The 21,597-nt window shown below is 33.3% G+C and overlaps 1 protein-coding gene across 1 annotated transcript in view; it reads left to right on the top strand.

The window, feature by feature from the left end:
- The window catches only part of Rpn2 (Regulatory particle non-ATPase 2), a 182,328-nt gene that overhangs the window by 17,725 nt on the left and 143,006 nt on the right, over window positions 1–21,597 (top strand). The gene's annotated exons all lie outside the window — the stretch shown is intronic.

The raw sequence follows: 21,597 nt of genomic DNA on the forward strand, positions 1-21,597 counted from the left end.
GAGTGTAGATTCCTTGAGATGGTCTCAGTAAAAGTGACGTGCTAGTTAGGGTAGACTAGGTCCACGTGTGTCACACGTTGGATGTGAGATCTGGTCTATACAATCTGTATGAATAATTTGATCATGGTATTGATATGAGCACCATGATTTTTGTTTTAATACAGCACATTATTAATGGGGCTGTTAATAATGTGTTTAGCAATGGTTATAGAGAAAATTTTGCAAATATTATTATTTTTGTTTGAATTAGGTTCTTTTATTTAGGGCTGGGTTCAGGTCGAATTTTTAAATTCTTGAAACTTAAATTTTGAAACTTTTCTCTGAATATAAGTAATTATATATATTATTTATATAATTATATGATATATTATATTCATATATTTATATTCATTACATATATGAAATTACTATTATATTATATAACCAACATTTTTTCATAGATTTTTATTATTCGTTGTTGAATAAAAACATTCAATCCAGATTTTTCTTTAAGAATATTAATTTATTATACATTCTTTTATTCCGTTTCGACAATTTTGAATTATGATAAATTATTGTGTAAAATTTCTGTTTTCCGAAACTTAAAATTTTGCTTATTCTTATCTATACTAATTTCGTTGTACCGTGGCGCCACTGGCAAGTCGAGTGTTGACCACTGGCGACCTCTGCAACATCCAGTGGCGAATGTTGAAACTGGAATTACGAAACCAGTAAAAATTCCTATGAAATTATTTCATTGCAATATTAATTAAATACTAATTAATTAAATTAATTAAATAGTGTAATATTAATTAATTAAATAATATTTGCAATATTAATTTATTCTTGTTCTTATTAATTTATAATTCAAAACAGAAAACACGTATCTCTTTTTTAAATTAAATTAATGTTGATTTTTATTCGAATAGAAATTTTATTAAATTATATACAATTGTTTATCTTTGTGTTTTTACCACTTCGTTTGTTGCCATTTGTCTATAGTATATTCATGTATTATATAATACAGATTGGTAATTCGTGTGTTAATAATGTCAGTGAACTTTTTCTTGATGACGCTTCTTTTCTTTGAGGATTCCTCAGATATCTGGGAAAAAAGAAAATTACGTGAAAGAGGTTGAATTCAAGGGAACTTTTCATATTTATATGTTAATTTCGCCGGGGCCGCGGGATTGGGAAAAAATTTCCTTTCCCGCGTTAATAATTTATCGTCGCGGGAAATTCAAATCTCGTTGGTCTTTAATTCGATCTTGACGTCTTTATTCCTTCGCGCGAAACACGAGTTCTGCAGACTTGTAAGTTCATTTTTAAACTTCGATTTATGCTGCTTTTACTCTAGCAACTTGTAACGAACAGCTGTTAGGACCTAACAGAGGTTAGGGAGGATTTATATCGCATCGTCGAAAAGGTATAAATGAAATTCCTGTCTAATTTCCACGAAAGGATTTATTGAAATTTCTCTAGACTTTTAGAGTTTCAGAAGTTTATCTACCATTTCGAAATTTCGTAATTAAATATTAAATTAATTACAAATATTCGAAATTTCGTAATTAAATAGTAAATTAATTACAAATTTTCGAAATTTCGTAGTTAAATAATAAATTAATTACAAATTTTCGAAATTTCGTAATTAAATAGTAAATTAATTACAAATTTTCGAAATTTCGTAATTAAATAGTAAATTAATTACAAAAAAGTCGTAATTAAATAGTAAATTAATTACAAATTGCTAGTACTAGTATTAGAGCTAGTACTACTATTAGAGCTTATAAATAAATAAATTAGTATAATTATAATAATATTAAATCAGTACAATAATAATTCAAACCAAGTCAGTATGGAGAAAATAAATAGGTCAAAACAACAGATATATAAGGTCAGAACAATTTTTTTCTAAAGCACTTGCTCATTTTCAGTAACTATGAAAAGAAAATGGCTGAAATAAGTTATTTTGGCTAGTTTAATAGCTCTAGTGTTGAATTAGGGTATAGAATGAGCTAAAGTCGTGATTATTAATTCATTATTCACTTGTTATCTTTACATACAGTTTTTCAAAATATAAACTTTTATTCTGACTTATGAATCATTATATTCCATAAATACTAAATCTATTAATTATCTTTTTCCATAATTCGAGGCAATTATTATATAAGTTTTGTATAAGACCAGCAAATGTGCAAGAAACAGGGGTGTTAATAGTTAAAATGCTGCGTGGGACTGTTTTTACTCTCTTCTTGGACGTCAGGAAGCACCCACGCAACGACATTTCCAGGAAAGGTGGGGTAAAATGGCAGCCTGTTGATCTAACCTCACTTCGGAATAGTATTCCGCATTTATTCTTCTCATTCTCCGCTCTTTTATCTCGCTAGAATGTAAATATTATACATCACTCTATTTAGAAAATACAACGTGACTTTGAAGTGGGTCTGACAAATTTTCAATAAAATATTCTTGGGAATATTTTCCAAAAAATATAAAAACTTTATTTGAAAATATTATTTAAAAAGTATGAAAAATATATTTTGAAATTTTTAAAAGATATGAAAAATATACTTGGAAGTATTATCTAAAACTTATAAAAAATATATTTAAAGATATTTGAAAAATTATTTAAATATATCAATTAGCAAATAATACGACGATTCGAAGTGAGTCTTACAAATTTTTAATAAAATTATTATTTAAGAAATCTAGCAAATATATTTGGAAATATATCAAAAATTATTTAAAAATAACACGATGATTCGAAGTGAGCCTTAAAAGTTATTAATAAAATTATTATTTAAGAAATCTAGCAAATATATTTGGAAACATAAAAAATTATTTAAAAATAATACTAAATGGTAAATTAAAAATCTATCAAAAGACTCTTATACATGGTGTCCCAAAAAAACGTATACCCACTTTAATACCTATTCTTTCTAATTTATATTAATTTATTATAATATAAATATAATTTATTTATAATCACGCAAAGTGTGTATACATTTTCTTGGGACACCCTGTATTTGGACCTCTCAACAATTATTTCAATTATTAAAAAATTTATTTGTACCCTACAAAAAGGATCAGATATATCAGGTACTCACGAAGTCATAAAAGAACAGTTTATATTATTCTACTATTTAATTCGTGTCAAAACTCGTCGTCCTTCGTTCTCTATCTGATCTTCCATATTATCTAAAATTTTTCTCAACATAATCGTCAATAGGTCTATTATTACGAATCTATCGAATCTGAGGTCGATCCTCTAACTTGCCTCGACAATCAGCGTCCTACCGTATCTAAATGTTGCTCAAACGATAAGAGGGTTTCATCGAGATGGAAGTTTCTACGCGAGAGAGGTCGGTGTTGTTGATTTCCTGATTATTTTTTATCTCAGATTCGAAACGACGAGTCGAGGTTACGAAAGCAGAACATTCACAACGCTGTTCGACAGATAGCTTATCAACGCTGGCTACTATTCCACGTTCAGCACGTTTCACTTTATCCTCTCATCGTACCACTGTTTACACCTCGGTGTTTAACCGTTTGTTTCCTTCAACTATTCAACAGGTAGTCTTAGAAAAGCCGCAAAGTGTGTCTGTAAGAGCTTACTTTTATCAGTGTGATGTCATGCTTCTGGAGGAAAAGCTAGCTCTTCTAAGCAGTGATACTGAGAGATCTACATGTTCTGAATCACTGATATATTATTTATACTTTATTTCTAACTTGTTCATTATATCTTAATGTTACGAACAGGGAAAAATTCAATGCACGTAGCACCTAGCATTTGCTAGTATGACAGTAATTGAAGGAACTAGTGTCAACGTCAAATTTTTCAGGATTCGTGAATCCAAGATGCAGAAAATTAAATTCCAAGCACCTCTGCACTATAATAGGAATCGAAGGAAGTAACGTCAACGTCTTTCGAGGATTCGTGAATCCAAGATGCAGGAAATTAAATTCCAAGCACCTGTTCAGTATAATAGCAATCGATGGAAGTAGAGTCAACCTCAGATTTTCGAGGATTCGTGAATCTAAGATGCAGGAAATTAAATTCCAAGCACCTGATCAGTATAATAGCAATCGAAGGAACTAATGTCAACGTCAGATTTTCGAGGATTCGTGAATCCAAGATGCAGAAAATTAAATTCAGTGCACCTAACCACTATGATAGTAACCGGAGGAAGTAGTGTCAACGTCAGATTTTCGAGGATTCGTGAATCCAAGATGCAGGAAATTAAGTTCAATGCACCTGTCCACTATGATAGCAATCGAAGGAATTAGTGTCAACATCAGAATTTCGTGACTCCAAAATGTAGGAAATTTTAAATTATCATTTTCACAGACAGCTTTGTCATTCCCTAACAAATTGACTGTGCACTGAATGCTGCTCTCATGATCCAAGTTACATAACAGTGTTTTGTCAAAAGTCAAGAAATAAGCAGACAACAAGTCAGGTGCAATGACTTTGATGAGCAAGGTCTACACGAGAGCAGTTTAAAACGATTTAATCGCGTCTCGTGCTAGGTATCGGGTCAGCTGATGTTTGTTTGGCAAGTTCCATTATCATACCTGATGATGCAAATGTCTATGCACAACGATCGATAGCAGTGGACCGAATAAATGAATGAATAAGCAGCTTGCTTCGAATTTACGATAATTGCATGATCGATTAAATCTCGTGACACCTGGATTTACAGGCCAATTGGACGCGAAATATGCATGCAAATGGCTTTTATCAGAATGCTACCAGGTATCACAGGCAAGTCTTTTATACTTCCTAGCTCTTTGTTTAATGACCCCTGAACAGAGACAAGGTATACGCGTGGATCCTCTTTGATCTTTTCATTGAGACATTCCGGACGAAGTTTCAATGGAAATAATCACGAGGTAGTAGGTCGAAACGTCGTAAACACGAACGAGTCTTGCTCTCGTTCCGTTTCCCTCTCAGGGAGTCACTATGGGCAACTTAGAGAGCTCTGTGATGCTTTCTTTGTTTGAAGGAGAAAGGTAACGCGATCTGTATTCGAGAGCAGCTTGTGAATGGGTTCCTATTTTATGACATGCTCATGAAGATCACTATCTTTTATAAGATTAGGTAACAACAACAGATCTATTAGCCTGTTAGTATCTAAGGACTTTGTCTCTGGCTTTTCTCATTGGAGAAGATCAATAGTAAAGTGTTGTTATAACAATATCGCTGTGTTAGTGGCATCTGTTAGCTGTTGTACATCATTATATTTAAGATATACAGCAATAATATATAAGTAATATAATATGATATAATATATAATATAAGCAGTAAGAGGTATAATAGATCTGCTGTTAGGGACTAAGGATCTAGTCTGATTACTAAAAGCTCTAGCCTCTTTGACATGGGAAAATTAATACTGAATAGTTGTTATAATAATATTCTTCTGCTAATATCATCTGTTAGCTGTTGTACATCATTATATTTAAGAGGAATAGCCAGCAGGTACAGATCTGCTATTACGTTGGAACTGAAGTATTTAGCCTGATTACCAAGAGCTCTAGCCTCTGTGACATGGGAAAATCAATAGTGAAGAGTTGTTATAATCATATTGTTGTGCTGATGTCATTTGTTAGCTGTTGTACATCATTATATTTAAGAGGAATAGCCAGCAGGTATAGATCTGCTATTATGTTAGAACTGAAGGATCTAGTCTGGTTGTTGAAAGCTCTAGACTCTTTGACATGGGAAAATTAATATTGAATAGTTGTTATAATAATATCGTTGTGTTAATGTTGTCTGTTAACTGTTGTACATCATTATATTTAAGATATACAACAATAATATATAAGCAGTATAATATAATATAATACATAATATAAGTAATAACAGGTATAATAGATTTGCTATTAGGTTGGGATTGAAGGATCTAGCCTGATTACTAAGAGCTCTAAACTCTTTGATCTACTAAAATTAATACTGAATAGTTGTTATAATAATATTGTTCTGCTAATATCATCTGTTAGCTGTTGTACATCATTATATTTAAGAGGAATAGCCAGCAGGTATAGATCTGCTATTATGTTAGAACTGAAGGATCTAGTCTGATTACTAAAAGCTCTAGACCCTTTGACATGGGAAAATTAATACTGAATACTTGTTATAATAATATTATTCTGCTAATGTCATCTGTTAGCTGTTGTACATCATTATATTTAAGAGCAATAACAAGTATAGATTTGCTATTATGTTGAAACTGAAGGATTTAGTCTGGTTATTGAAAGCTCTAGATTCTTTAACATGGGAAAATTAATACTGAATAGTTGTTATAATAATATTGTTCTGCTAATGTCATCTATTAGTTGTTGTACATCATTATGTACAACATTAAGATATACAACAATAATATATAAGCAGTATAATATAATATAATACATAATATAAGTAATAACAGGTATAATAGATTTGCTGTTAGGTTGGGATTAAAGGATCTAGCCTGATTACTAAGAGCTCTAAACTCTTTCATATGCTAAAGTTAATACTGAATAGTTGTTATATTAATATTGTTCTGCTAATGTTATCTGTTAGCTGTTGTGCATCATTATATTTAAGAGCAATAACAGGTATAGATTTGCTATTATATTGGAACTGAAGGATCTAGTCTGGTTATTGAAAGCTCTAGACTCTTTGACATGGGAAAATTAATACTGAATAGTTGTTATAATAGTATTCTTCTGCTAATATCATCTGTTAGCTGTTGTACATCATTATATTTATGAGGAATAACCAGCAGGTACAGATCTGCTATTACGTTGGAACTGAAGTATTTAGCCTGATTACCAAGAGCTCTAGCCTCTGTGACATGGGAAAATCAATAGTGAAGAGTTGTTATAATAATATTGTTGTGCTGATGTCATCTGTTAGCTGTTGTACATCATTATATTTAAGAGGAATAGCCTGCTGGTATAGATCTGCTATTATGCTGGAATTGAAGGATCTTGTCTGGTTATTGAAAGCTCTAGCCTCTCTGACATGGGAAAATCAATAGTGAAAAGTTCTTATGATAAGTTTTATGACCTGTTAACATCATCTGTTTGCTGTTCTACATTACTATCTTTCAAAAGAATAGCCAGTAGATGCAGTGCTATTAGTTTGTTGTATCTGAAGGGTCTAGTTTAGCTACCAAAGTCTTGTCTCTTATGTTTTGCGAAATTAGCATGGACCAGTGTGTTGTAATAAATTTTACAACGTGTTAACATCGTTTGTTAATTGTTGAAGATAACTGTCCCTCTAAAAATTAGTTGATAAGAATATTGAAGATCCTATTAGTCAGCTAGGACTGGTGAGTCTGGTCTGACATCCAGTTTGCCTGATTTAGTAAGATTAGTGGACAAGGTATTTTAACAAGCTTAAAATGTATTAGTATTGCTCACCAGTTACTGTATATTGCTATTTTTGAAAAATCAGAAGAATAGGGACAGCCCTAATCTCCTAGAATTTGAAAACCTACTCTAGGATTCAAAAGTCCAACTTGTCTGATTTCAGGTGATCAATAGTGCATACTTTTTCAATAATTTTTAACTATTATTCATCAATGAGAATTGGAATTTAATAAAACTTTTGGTTTTTATTTTATGAGGAAAATTTTATTAAGTATCATAATCTTCAAATACTTGGTATTAAGATTTTTAGTTTAAATATATTCTAATTTACATTCTTAATTATTTTTATGATCAGAGTTGTATATTTTAAGAGGTTAGGATACTTTTTACACATAATTATTTTTATCCATACGTTTAAGTACAATAATATTGTGTCACTATCTTAAATTCATTTTTGAGTCATTTTATTTATTATTGACTCAAATTAATTTATTATTAATTAACTTATTATTTATTCTATAATCTTTAATCTGAGTGAATTATAGAATTATTTGTTCATTAATATTTTATTTTATATCATCAAGTAACAATATATTAATAAAAATCCTAGTTCGAAATTTCGTTTTTCTTTTCTCTAAATTTGCAGGGAATTATTATTCCAAATTTTTCCATAAATTATTACAAATTAATTTTCTTCAAAGTTATTATAAACGAAATTTCAAGCTCGTGTTCCTCGATTAAAATTCAAATCGAGTTAGACGCGTGCGTTGTTTCCGTGAAATCACACAAGGATCAGCGAATGAAGTTTACGTTTAATTAAATTGAAATCTAAAAGAAATATTATATTAGGATATAATCTCCTCCTTGCACGATTACTTCCTCTGGAGAGTCTTCGAGAGACGAATGATTTCACTTTAATCAATCCGATATCAGCTTATCAGAGTTCCATCAGGGATTGATAAATTGCTGCAGCTTAGAGATTGCATTTGAATTGAAAATCAGTCCTCTTTTTCGTTTTCTAATTTTCTATTCCCTGAAAATATTAATTATAAATTAACAGCACAAAATTTTATAAAAATTGATACACTTATGATAGTTATATTCTAAGTTTTTACTATTTTTCATTATATTTTATTACATTATTTATAATTTACATATTAATTGCATAATAATATATTATTATTATATGTTATATATAATATTATTGTATATACCATATATATAACATTATAATTATTGCATAATTATTATTACATAAATTAATTAGTCATATGGAAGTTTAATTAACCTTTTATTTAATTCCTGAAGTGATTTAAGATTTTTATTGTAATAATATTTTATAGTATATATATTATTTTTATATAGTAATTAAGATTTTGATTATAGTATTAGTTATATTACGTATTAATTTTTTACTATATTTCATTACATTTTACACTTGATTGATTCTTTCATGATTATTTCAAAATTACTACAAATTATTTGAGAGACATATGAAATTTGATCTAATTTTTATTTAATTTTCAATTTTAAATCTTTATATAGTCTCTACGTCTGAGATACTCATGATCTATACTATCTATACTATCTATACTATAGATACTATACTTTTGCAGTAATTTCCAAAACTGATGCATTGAGAATTTAATTTTAATTCGTCACTATGCTAATAACAAAATAACAAAGGTTTTTAGAGTTTATATAAATTTTCGAAATTCCAAAAAAGAGAAAATATACAATTTCCCTAATCGGTTCTGTACATCTCAAGGCTGGCTAACCATCCAAACCATCATACCTGATCCGACTAACAGTTCTGTACACATCAGACGACTGAAAAGGCACTACTCCCTGGATCTAAACGACAGATTTAATATTTAACACTAGGTTTACGGATGCTATCTGTATACCTATTTCTAAGGACACCTGTCAAATTGACAGGCAAAGGAAACCACGTGCCTTCTTTTTTAACAATTAGTTTAATTTAAAAACAATTATATATTATATTAACAATCTTAATCCATTGCACTCGACGACTTTTTCGTTACAGAAAAATAGTAATTCGAAGACTTTCTATCATAGGGTCGACGATATTTTTAAAATGGTAAATAAGAAATCATATGCAAATTAATAGAATTATTTTACTTCGACATTGCACGCATCGTTAGGTAATTTTAAATTTGATATATCAATTAACATCGATTTTTAGAATCTAATTAAATGGTGACTGAGAGTCACCTCTCGAGTGCAAAGGGTTAATATAATTTAACCAAATCTGTTACCATCGTATAATTGGAGCAAGCCTTCCGTCAAATTCACGGGTTCCATAAATCTAGTATTAATAATATTCCAATAAGTGAATAGAAAGTAATCCATTTTACGTGTCATCTTACGATATTCATGTCAACAGAATTACTCCTAATACCCCTTAGAAATTGATTGTAATTATACGTTAAAAAAAGAGAAAAAGTATATAAATTTTGCGCATGTCAAAACGTGTCAAGTATAATTTTATTCAGATGACAAGTGGTAGCCTTTGTCCAGTTTGGTATAAGAATCCTTGACGATCCAGAGTCGTTACACTGCAGGATCCAGACTCACCCACTGTATATCGTCACTAGGTCGATCCTAGTTGGCGACGATTAGTGACAGACGGTTCTTTGAGGAAGGTTGTGTCTAGTTTCCAAGTGTTAAGTGGACTGTACTTTAGGAGAACTTTCTCGTGATTGTTCTATCGGTGGTTTTATAAGCTTCGTCTGGCTACTGATTGGTTGCGAATAATATTGGGGGTGTGTGCTAGCTGCAGCGTTTTTCGTTGATGGTAGTTGTTTAAACAATCTGGCTCCTTATGCCTGTCGTCTTAAGGGTGATAGATTGTGGCCTCTTACGGTTTACCCAAGTGGTGGCTTAGGTGACAATGAGTGTATAGAAGTCAAGGGACGCTGACAATAAGGACACAAAACAGTCCTCCACTTGACCTGGGACATTGCAGTCCTAGGACTGCAACACTGGTACTTGTAAAATTTCAGAGCCTTCACATTTAGATACACAATGTCCTAAACAAAAGGATGAACGGAATACCGGAAACGATATTTCAAGGATTAACAAAGTGAATAGAAAGTAATCCATTTTACACGTCGTGTCACGATACTCACGTCAACAGAATTACTCGTAATTCCCCCTAGGAATTAGCTCATGTCAAAACGTGTCAAGTATAATTTTATCCAGATGACAAGTGGTAGCCTTTGTCCAGTTTGGTATAAGAATCCATGACGATCCAGAGTCGTTACACTGCAGTATCCAGACTTCACCCTCTGTGACCTCATCCGAAGCTGAAATTCTCGCAGAGACTGCCTGTCTTCCCCTCGTCTCTCTCCTCGAATTTGCTGCGTTATTCCTGGCAGACGACGAGGAGAGGACCGTTTGTTTGCCATCGAATATCCTACTCCATTGTGCAAGGGAACGCGTTGGCGAAACTTTTTTAATACCTCGACTTACCACGTACACGCCGGCTAGATCCGCGATCGAAGCCATCGAAGCTTCAGTCGATCGATGCTTTTCATCTCTCAGAATTTGACGGATTGGAAGTTCCTTTCCCATCCACCTCGTCCAATATCCGTCCAGGTCCCATGCCCATTCTCGTTTCGCGATTTCACGCTGCAGTTTTCGCGGTCGGAGAGGCCAGTGGTTAATCCGAGTCGACGTTTTCTATCAAGCACACCGAGGCCCGGGTATCGATCAAACCCCGTCACACAGAGAGGACCCTTTCAGTCGCCGATTTCTCAGGCCGTCGTTGTGAAAAACCGTGACAATCCTCGCGATCGCCTTTATTTATCTCTGGTATTTAGCTCCTCCCCCTTCCGATCGATCAGCCCTTGCCTGTGGTCTTCTCCATTCGGATCTGTCGTAAAGTCTTCCGAGATTCGATAAGGTCGATCGGATGGTTCCGTTTGATATCGTTGTTCCACCTGGAGATGGATGAGACCCGATAAAGAATCGTTTCGTGAACGATGCTCATTGTTTCCCTGCCAGCGATGGGATTAGGGCTGATATCGCTAGTAGGGATAGGGCTGGTGGGAGTTGATAGGCTATTACTATTAATACCCTGAGAAGGTTTTTGTTGTCCTTTAGCCCTCCAGTGCTGATGGCTGGGTCGTTTCAGATTCATCCGAAAGTGGTCACGTGGAGATCTTTTTATTTCAGCTCATAAGATATAGGTTGGAGGGAAATTGAATGGTGTGCACGCGTTATTTATATAAGTGGTAAAATGATCGTGTAAATGGTTATGCTAGTCTTCCTTGGTTTATAACTTGGAACTCTTAGCAAGGATACACTTCCTCTTCTTCGACTAATAAATTCTTATTTCTCTAGGATTCGTTGCGATATGATCAATGATGCATTTCTTAAAACACCATGTATGCATGTGCAATTTATTTATTATTTATTTATTTATTTATTTATTATTTTTCCGATTAAATAAGAATAGGAGATTATTCTACGCGAAAAAATACATCCAAAACGTAGAATAACATTTTTTGGTATGAAGCTTCGTTTTCAAGAAAATCCTGTTCGAAGTTAGGACCGTAGAGTTGCCTCAGTGGGCACGCGTACACTGTACATTTTCAATCTTAATTTTCTCTCAAATAAAGCCTCGAATTGAAAAATTTTGTTCTTCATTTTCGACTCATTTTTACGAGCAGAATCACCTCCCAATTTGAAATATTTCGTATCATGTCGTCATTCTGGAAACTTCGTATATACACGTCTCATGACTAGTATACGTAGTACTGTACATAGCTTAATGCACGAGTGCTGTATCGTAAGTTTCCAAAGACTCTTTCGCCATCGATCACCAAAGACTGTCTTAAGATCCTAACCTATTCTCTCACGTATCGCGAGAGTGTTAATCAAGCCTGGAAAGGTTGCAGTAATTAAGGGTACAGTGGTTTGAAGTTCAACAGTTAGGAGACCAACGTAGGGAGAGGTCATGGAGAAACGCGAAGTGAGTCAGAGAGACGGGTTTCAGATTTGGTTATCACACCTTTGTTCTAGGGTTAAACGAGAAAGTTGCGTGTCGACTTACGATCGAGAGCTTGGTTAAAGGTAACGCTCTCCCACGCGGGATTCGTTCTGGGTCTTTCGAGTCAAACGATGTTAAAAGGCTACGTGATTTACACTTCGTTCGATTGACTTCTGATCCTCCGATTTTACGTGTATAGGGCTTGTAGGTGATGCTTCATGCTTGAGTGACAGGTGACGGGTCGATGGCTGGTATGAATATTGACACTTGCCTTGTTTCATATTTAAAAATATGCAGTGCATGCAAAACGTATTTACGTTACATCCATGTTGCTCAACAGGAGAATTTTCTGCTGAGTTTTAGATACATCAAGTGTCTTCTTCAAGAAAAGTTTTAAAATATCACGTTTAACCCTTTAAAACATTTGTGTCAACAATATTGTACAAACAATATGACACGTAGTAAGAAGAAAATTCCAAAATTGTATCAATAAAGTTAGAAAATGATACATAACGTACGTTTACGATACATTTATTGCAGATACGAGTCGTGGTGGCGCTAGTGAGTTAAATGCAAAATGGCCTTAAGCCTGCTTACACGTAAAAGAGTCAATTACAATATTTTTGAACACAGAGATAATAAATACACTGTTTGTGCTTATTATCTAATATCACTTTTGATTACTACAAACAGTTTGCATATACAAATAGTGAAAAATTTGGAATTATTTTTTTATGTTAATCTTCCTGTTAATTAATTTAAAATTAGTACTATTATAGACATCGATAACAGTTTGTTTGTTTAAGACTGCTTTGAATTTTTCGGTGGTTTTTGGTCCGTGTGGAATACTTCTTAAAACTTTTAGTCGACGGTGCTCTGGTCTATTTCCCACGATACAAATTACGACACACTATCATCGATCCTCCGTTCAAAGTATCAATCTCGAGGAAAAAACTGTTTCCCTTCTATCGAGGTTGCGGTCTAGCACGTGTGTTCGAATTCTTCTTGATCAGCTAGTTCAATGAATCTTGATCTGTCGTTGTCAGTCGATACTGTACCAGGTAGGAACTTCTAATTGAAAACACCCGATCGCTCTCCATGGTATCAGGGAATGGGCTGTCGACCAGAATGAATGGTCAGGATCTTCGTGACACATTACAGCTGCAGATTGTTAAATATCGATTACACATGACGAACTATTGTCACATAATCTTCCAGTTATAACTAGACAATCAAATCAGTGACTTATCTCAATGACAATAATAATATCTAACTTTTTATTAATTCCTAATCGAGATCTAAGGAGTGTATTTAATTCAAATAGAGTCTCAGAATTCAAAAGCTCATCAAGAACTCAGTAGAGTACAAAGGACAATAAAAGTACTTGATAAGTGTACAATGGATGATCAGAGATACAAGTACAGTTGGAATTAAAACAGTTAAAGCTATATATATCACATACAGACATTTATGGTACCCAGGAAGAAAAATTAGGTACCATAGTTGGTAACTTATGATAGGCTAGGATTTACATTATGGTGACGTTTTACTGGCCTAAAAATATTAAAGATGAAACAGTGGTAGAGATGTCTAGATACTGCTAGATGTGTCTTTCATTTTAGTTAAGATTAGTCTAAGTATTGGATTATTATCGTTGTCTAAAATCGATAGAGAAGTTGAAAGATGAGATGTTGGAAAATTCCATGCACGGACATAGAAACTAGTTATTTTGGGATAATAGATATCAGAGGATGTGTAGAATAACGCCCCTGTTTTATCGTTTGATGGAGGGTACACTGGACCAGCTGACGGTCTCGTTAATCCTCCGTATACTACTTCTTCAGGCCTGTGTTACAAAGGCTTAGTAGATGTTTTTGGTCGTAACATTATCGAACTTGGTACCCTGAGCTCGAGACCACGTAATACTCTACGAAGTTTGCCCCCGTGCAAACGTTGCAAATCCACGTTGTAGCAAAACATGTTCACCAGACACTATTGCGTTAGGCCAGCGATGTCCAACCAGTATACTGTCATGATTTTTGAAACATGCGATACCTGCCTAATTAATAATCGGATGTTAATCTCTTTTCTCTTAGATTGTCGAATAAAATGGTGACAGTGATGTTGCATTGCAAGTGACATCTATTTGGTATGTTACAGTATTTTATCAATTAAATTATTTATGAAAATGTTTAGGTTAAGCTAGGTTCAGATGATCATACTGTTATAATCAATGTTTGTTCTTCTTTGAAAAATATCACACGATCAGCAAGGTCGTGGAACCTAATCGTCAGAGATAATGAACTGATCCAAAAGTCGAAGGACTCCTTAGATTGTCCTCTACTCTTTGGTAATTTTGTTGTTTAGCTGTTAAGATCGTCACGTGTAATGATAAAAAGCGATTTACTTCATTACTGCTACCTTGCACTGCCACCCTTTCATTACGACCACAATATGCTACTACCCTTTCATTACTGTTTCTGACTATACTCAATCAACGCTGCATGCTCGCCATCTATTACGGCTAACTAAACTCGCTGAGCTTTCGTTGTATGCTCATGGTGACTACACAGGCTTCACGAAATCCGCGATATTTCACCACTTTTTAATAACCTGCAAAGACCAATTTTTAGTAAGTAACTTGTAATTGTAATATACGGTTTCGTGGAAAAGATATACCTGTGTTCATTAAAGCATCTTAGGTGATCTTAGACCCACTGCGGAGTCTCAGTATGGGGTTGCTCTTTTAGCAGTTACTGTCCTAGTTGAAGGATTAAATTTGCCTTAGTAAACTCGATTGTTGCTATAAATACGATTATTATACGTTCAGTACCTTTTTGTCGTAGGAAGTTCTCTGCAGAGATGACAAGTTGGCTAGTTAGGTAGCGGAAAGTATCGTTTCTTGCTGCTTTTGATGTCCTGCAAGTTTCGATTTCCAGCTTCTTGATGACATTCTATCACTATATCAGTTTGCGTCATTTCTTGTTGTCACGGTTTTTATATTTTTTAAATCTCTACGTCGATACTTTGTATCATTTGGTACAAATTTATTTCTCAATGTGTACACCTAATAATTCTTACCGATAACAAAAAATCGCATATTCAATTTTTAGGAATGAGGAAATGGGTTTATTACGCCTATGGGCAATATAAGTTTCATCCTTTCTGCTACTAATAGGAAACTACATACATATACAGTGAGGTTATGAAATCGGTGTGTAAGTTTATATTTTTCATTTTTTAATAACGAAACAGTAATCTAAAACATAGGAAGTGATAAGAAATTATTGCAGATAATTTAGTAAGAACAGTTGTATGAATAAATAATTTCATTATTTTTCATAAAATACAAATACAAATAACTTCGCACTTTAAGAGACATTGACTGCCTTATAGAATCCTAATCTCTTTAATACGTCTTTAATAATATTATTTAATAACCATTAGCAAGTATAGCGTGAGATATTTTCATGTAACACATGTTTTATAAGAAAATATTATCAGCCTGTACAATTTACAATTATAATTGCTAATTATTTAAATTAAGAAATAAACAGGAGTTTCCAGACTAGTAAATTCGCAAAACAACTGAATACAGAGGTATAAACAGTCGACTGAAGACGACAGTACGCTGTACTCACCCTTCGGCGATCGTCAGTTACATTCGGTTATCATCGGATATGTTCGGCCATCATCGGTAGCATTCGGCGACAATCGGCTGTAGTCGGCGTTCGTGCGTTCGTACCGTAGATTGTCATACGGATCGCGGTAGTTTTATTATAAACCGTACTCGAAAATGAATACTTTAAAACTCGATTATTAAATACTACTAATTGTGAGTTTTATATACACGAAAAGAATCAAGCTTCGATGAGTACCTTGCCGGCACTGAAGGTAGGTCCAATTGAAAAGATATTAATATAATCTTAGTGAACAGTATCGATATTAATATTGTCGCGTGTATATTAATATTCGACTGCAATGGCTGCGCGAAGAACCTCACCGAACACCGTTCTCTTCTTATACCTACTTATAGCAAACTTTGCTGTCTGTCGTCACAAAACACTCGAGGGGATTTGAAATTTCTCGCTGCCACGAGCGTATTCCTGGCTTGCGAACTTCCTTAGCACGGATAATCGAATATTTATCGTTCCTGGCGTCAAGTACGAGATGTGGAAGAGAGTCGGTGGATCGGTCTTTGTTTAAGGAACTTGCCGCGATTTCGTGTATTTTTAAGGACGTTACAAAGTACTAAGAAGTGGGATGTGTTCTTGGAAGCTTTTCGTGAAAGATTACGTTTTGACGTGTTATTCTTGGTTCTGTCTTGGCCCTTCTGAATCATCATGAATGTAACCTATAAATGATAAAATCACCAGACAGTCGTTGACGAAATTTGTAATTCAGTTACTAATTATTTAGATAATTAGAGTTTGTCAGTATCTTAATAAATGGTTTTTCAGGTCTAACAATATTGAAGCTTAGTATTATCGAACAGTGAAGGAAAGAAAAATATTATACACAAGAAATAGGTATGGAAGTGAAACAGAATAATATTTAACCTCGTCGTTTACAATATCGTGTGACTCTTGGCAAGGAAATCGGTCCAAGCATAAGTGAGAGGCGTGGTTTCTAGACGAGGCTCAACGTAAACAAAACACCAGTCAGGTTCATGATCAATTTTCGTCGACGTCTTTCTGCCTCAGTTGCATGTTATTCTTCGTACTGTTAGTACGTGTGACTGATTTTCCGGTTGGTCGTGCCACGCCCCATCGGAACATCGACAGTTTTCGAACGAGAGTTTGGTTAGTAATATTTATTTTACATACAATTTTTTCACTGTTCTAAGAAAAATTTAGGGTGGGGATAGAGTGATCCATGACCAATAGTAGAGGAATCAGTTTGTAGGTTTTTGTTGAACACAGAGAAGATACCTGCGCATTTATTTTGTCAAGGAAACTAGTAATTTACATGGCTAGAAAAATAGTAATTCAGACGATGTCTTTCTGTCTTAGTTATAATATGTGACCGACTCTGTTGATTATGGTACGTGCCATCGTAGGACAAAGGGTTAACAAAAATGTTGGATATATTTTACATATAGTATACATATATTTTTAAGTCTACGACGCTCCTGCCATCTAAATGTCGCCACTGAAACTACGCAATACCAAATGGAGATTATTAATCGTTTAATAAAACAGATTACTTTTTAGCAATGATTAGTATACCAATCATCTGTACAGGATTTACAATTATAATATTAATAACGTTCTGACCTTGATTAATGGACAGAATGATATAAGAATTTCGAAGTTAGATCTCTGGGTGCACGAGGGTAAACAAAAACGATCTAGGGGTCGTGAATGGATCACTTAGTCGGATGGTTGATGTATAGTAGATGATACAGTGGAAGTTAAATCGTGCTGAAAAGTGGACAAAATCTGACGAGATCTCTGACGTTCCCGTGAACCGTAAAAGGGGTGGACGGGAATTTTAAGCAGACAGGATCCTAGGCTAAGCTCGATTTTAATCAACGCTGGTAATCGGAGGATAAATGTAAATTAATTTCACCCAGCATGAGACGAGGATTTCCATCCACTAAATGGGAACCGCGAATCGTGACTAGATTACTTGAGTCCCCTTCCTCGTTAAACCGTGTCGATTGATTTCGGTTATGGATGCGATTATTTACGCCTGTCACTTGATTGTGTTCTCAGGTATACGAAATTAGTTCGTTTTAAACAAACAAATTTTGTAAAAATTATTTTTTACGTTCTTATAAAAGCAACTATAACATTGTTATGTTCCCTTAATTTTGAAGAGAACTTAATTTACAAATAGAAATATGATATGGTGTACAAATTTGTTAACAGTTTATTTTATAAGCTGTCCAATCATTTTAGCAGTTTCAGGTTGGAATAGGTCATGCAACTTGTCACTAGGGGCAGCACCGTCGCCTTAGAAACGAATCTATACTCGAGTCTTACCATCTAGGTTCCAATTCCGTTTATTTTTTCCTCGCAGCGTTGTAATTAATAAGACTAGTCAACCATACTTAAATTCAAGGTCTATCTTTTCATAATCTAGTTTTATTTAAAATTAATTTTTCTATTCATCTATTTAAATAAATTTTTATCAAGTATCAATCCTCATTGATACTTCAGTATTCAACATCTTAATATTCCACATTTGTATTATTATATTATACCTTTTATTATGATGGTTATTCTCTAATTTTTCTAATCTTTTGCAGAAACATTTTGATATAGCTGAATTTCGAATATTTACCATAATAAACGTCAATAATTGGGATAATTCGGTATTTCGTGTGACCAAATGTTTGACTGCCACCGTTGCAACGTCTATCTTTTATCCTGTTAAAATCAAACCGGAAGTGATCGATAACAGATGTATCGCGGTCGTTAAGCGCAATTCTGTTTGCACCGTGTCTATTTGCGCAATCCATAATTTCCCGGAAACGAATAGAAATTCAACGTTGAACGAACCATTCGTTTTATCACGCCTCCGCCACTTTATCTGTCCTCTATCCAACTTTATTCACAGCAATTTCGAGCACGGAATGATGGAATTAAACGTGAAATGTTTCGAATGGTAACAATAAAGTAAGGCTCGGTGTAGCAAGAAATTTAGAAAAATTAGAGAATTATTTTTCAAAATGGAAATCAACTTTTCATTGCCAATATTCACCCAGGATAATAATAATTACACAGGATTATTATAGTCACTCGATGCTGGTACAGGTACCAAGGATTACTTTAGTCATTCAGGGTTGTTATAGGCTTAGGAAAATTATTATAGGCACTCGAAATTACTATAGGTATTCAAAATTGAAGGAAAAATAGATTAATAGTCACCTGAGGTTAGTATAGTAAATACTATAGTAATACATAGTAAAGTAATATAATAAAATAGCATAGTAATGTATACTAAATACTGGTACTATAGTAAAATATTGTAGTCTGTGGTGAAAATTGATCATATAATGATGTTGTTATGATCACTTTTCTAAAATTTGATCATTAGGATGCTTTATTTTTTAAAATTCAATTTTCTCATGTTCTTAAAATATTTAACATGTTTATTGTCTAAATTTGATATTCTGTGACACGTGACAGGGAGTTGACATTCAGAATTGAAGGAAAAAAAGATTAATAGTCATCTGAGGTTACTATAATAAATACTATAGTAATACATAGTGAAGTAATATAATAAAATAGTATAGTAATGCATAGTAAATACTGGTACTATAGTAAAATACTATAGTCTGTGGTGAAAATTGATCATATAATGATGTTGTTATGATCACTTTTCTAACATTTGATCATTAGGATGCTTTATTTTTTAAAATTCAATTTTCTCATGTTCTTAAAATATTTAACATGTTTATTGTCTAAATTTGATATTCTGTGACACGTGACAGGGAGTTGACATTCAGAATTGAAGGAAAAAAAGATTAATAGTCATCTGAGGTTACTATAATAAATACTATAGTAATACATAGTGAAGTGATATAATAAAATAGCATAGTAATGCATAGTAAATACTGGTACTATAGTGAAATACTATAGTCTGTGGTGAAAATTGATCATATAATGATGTTGTTATGACCACTTTTCTAAAATTTGATCATTAGGATGCTTTATTTTTTAAAATTCAGTTTTCTCATGTTCTTAAAATATTTAACATGTTTATTGTTCAAATTTGAAATTCTGTGACACGTGATGGGGGGTTGATGAACTAAGTACATCCCCGAATGAGTTCTGATTAATCACCATGGCCTACTGTGATGCGAGGAAGCAAGGATAATTTCCTCAAATTCACATGATTATCAAACTTCCCCCTTTCTGGAACCCATCTTCATGGTTATTAGTGCATAATGTATCATTCTCGGTGACAACCTCGATAATATATTACTTTTCTAAATTATTCCACTTCCCTTGTATATTTAAATATTTCTCCATGTCTTTTAAACGAAAAAGGGATATTTTGAAATTATATCTGGAAGATTTGGTTATTTTATTCTCGGATTTTTTAAATTACAAATTGATTTTAGGGTGTCTTGAATATATTGATTTCGTATAAGTCAATTTTTAATAACAAATTTAGGTGAATAAAGTTATTTCGATGTTTGCTAAATTATTTAATAAGGAATTTTATATTTCGAATTTATTTTTGTAAATTTAGTTCACAAATTATGGTATATTTACGTATATTCTTATAGTATCGTAATAGCTAATTTTGGTATCGAAAAATGTGAAGCAATTTTGGTAATTATTAGTTAGTTATTAATTATCTAATAATTATCCTTTCGATAATAAATAATTAATTAATTCTAAAATCGGTGGGAAATATTGTTAAATAAAAAAAACAAAGGTAATTCAAAAAATTTCATATAGCCAGAATAATAAGATTGCAAAATTGGTACAATTCGCAATTTTTCAATTGCTAATTGTATTTCTTGCGATTCCAAATACATCACGAATCGAATTATAGGATATTAATTAAACGAAACCAGGAAACTCGAAATTCCTCCTCCTTCCAAAGTGCTCACTTTGTTCTTATCATCCCCTTGAATTAGTTGAGCGTTACAGTTGGATACGATCAGCGTTTTTTTCCTGTTTAATGAATTCTCTCACTCGAGCTTTATGGCCTCTTACGTACACTCTAAAGTCGTTTTTCCTTTGAGTTGCTCGAGTAACCATTAATCTGTATGGAGAGTACTTAGCATGCATGCTGTATTCATGATAATTGCATTTGTTCCTTGGTAAGAAGTTCTTAATGCTGTGCAGTTCCACGTAAATATTAATACCGATCTTATTGTCAGACAGATGCAGATAAATTTTTGATGTATATATATTGTTAAGCCTTGGAATGTCGTGCCGTTATTTTGTTCAGTCCTTGATTAGAATAGACCCAGAAGACCGTTAGGGTCTTCTGGCAGCCAGATTCTAATTGCTGTTTTAGTTCAAGTTCCGTGTCCATTCTATCTTCATTTTCAATGCATTTTCAAACAATTCTTTTTTTCCCTCGGGTCACCGGACACGAGGCTTTCTTTAGCCATTAATGTTAGAAAGCAGGCAACAGCACTTAGGATTTGGCTGACAATAGGCCTGCAAAGAAAGGGACCAGGCCATGTGCGATGTCGCGACTTTCGGAGCCATAAAGTAACGGGTCCTTCAGGAAGGATCACGAATGTGCGGGTGGCCCACCAGCAACCCCCTTTG

The sequence above is a fragment of the Eufriesea mexicana genome, unplaced genomic scaffold, assembly GCF_001483705.2.
Source record: "Eufriesea mexicana isolate 0111107269 unplaced genomic scaffold, ASM148370v2 scaffold8076, whole genome shotgun sequence".
Lineage (NCBI taxonomy): Eukaryota > Metazoa > Arthropoda > Insecta > Hymenoptera > Apidae > Eufriesea > Eufriesea mexicana.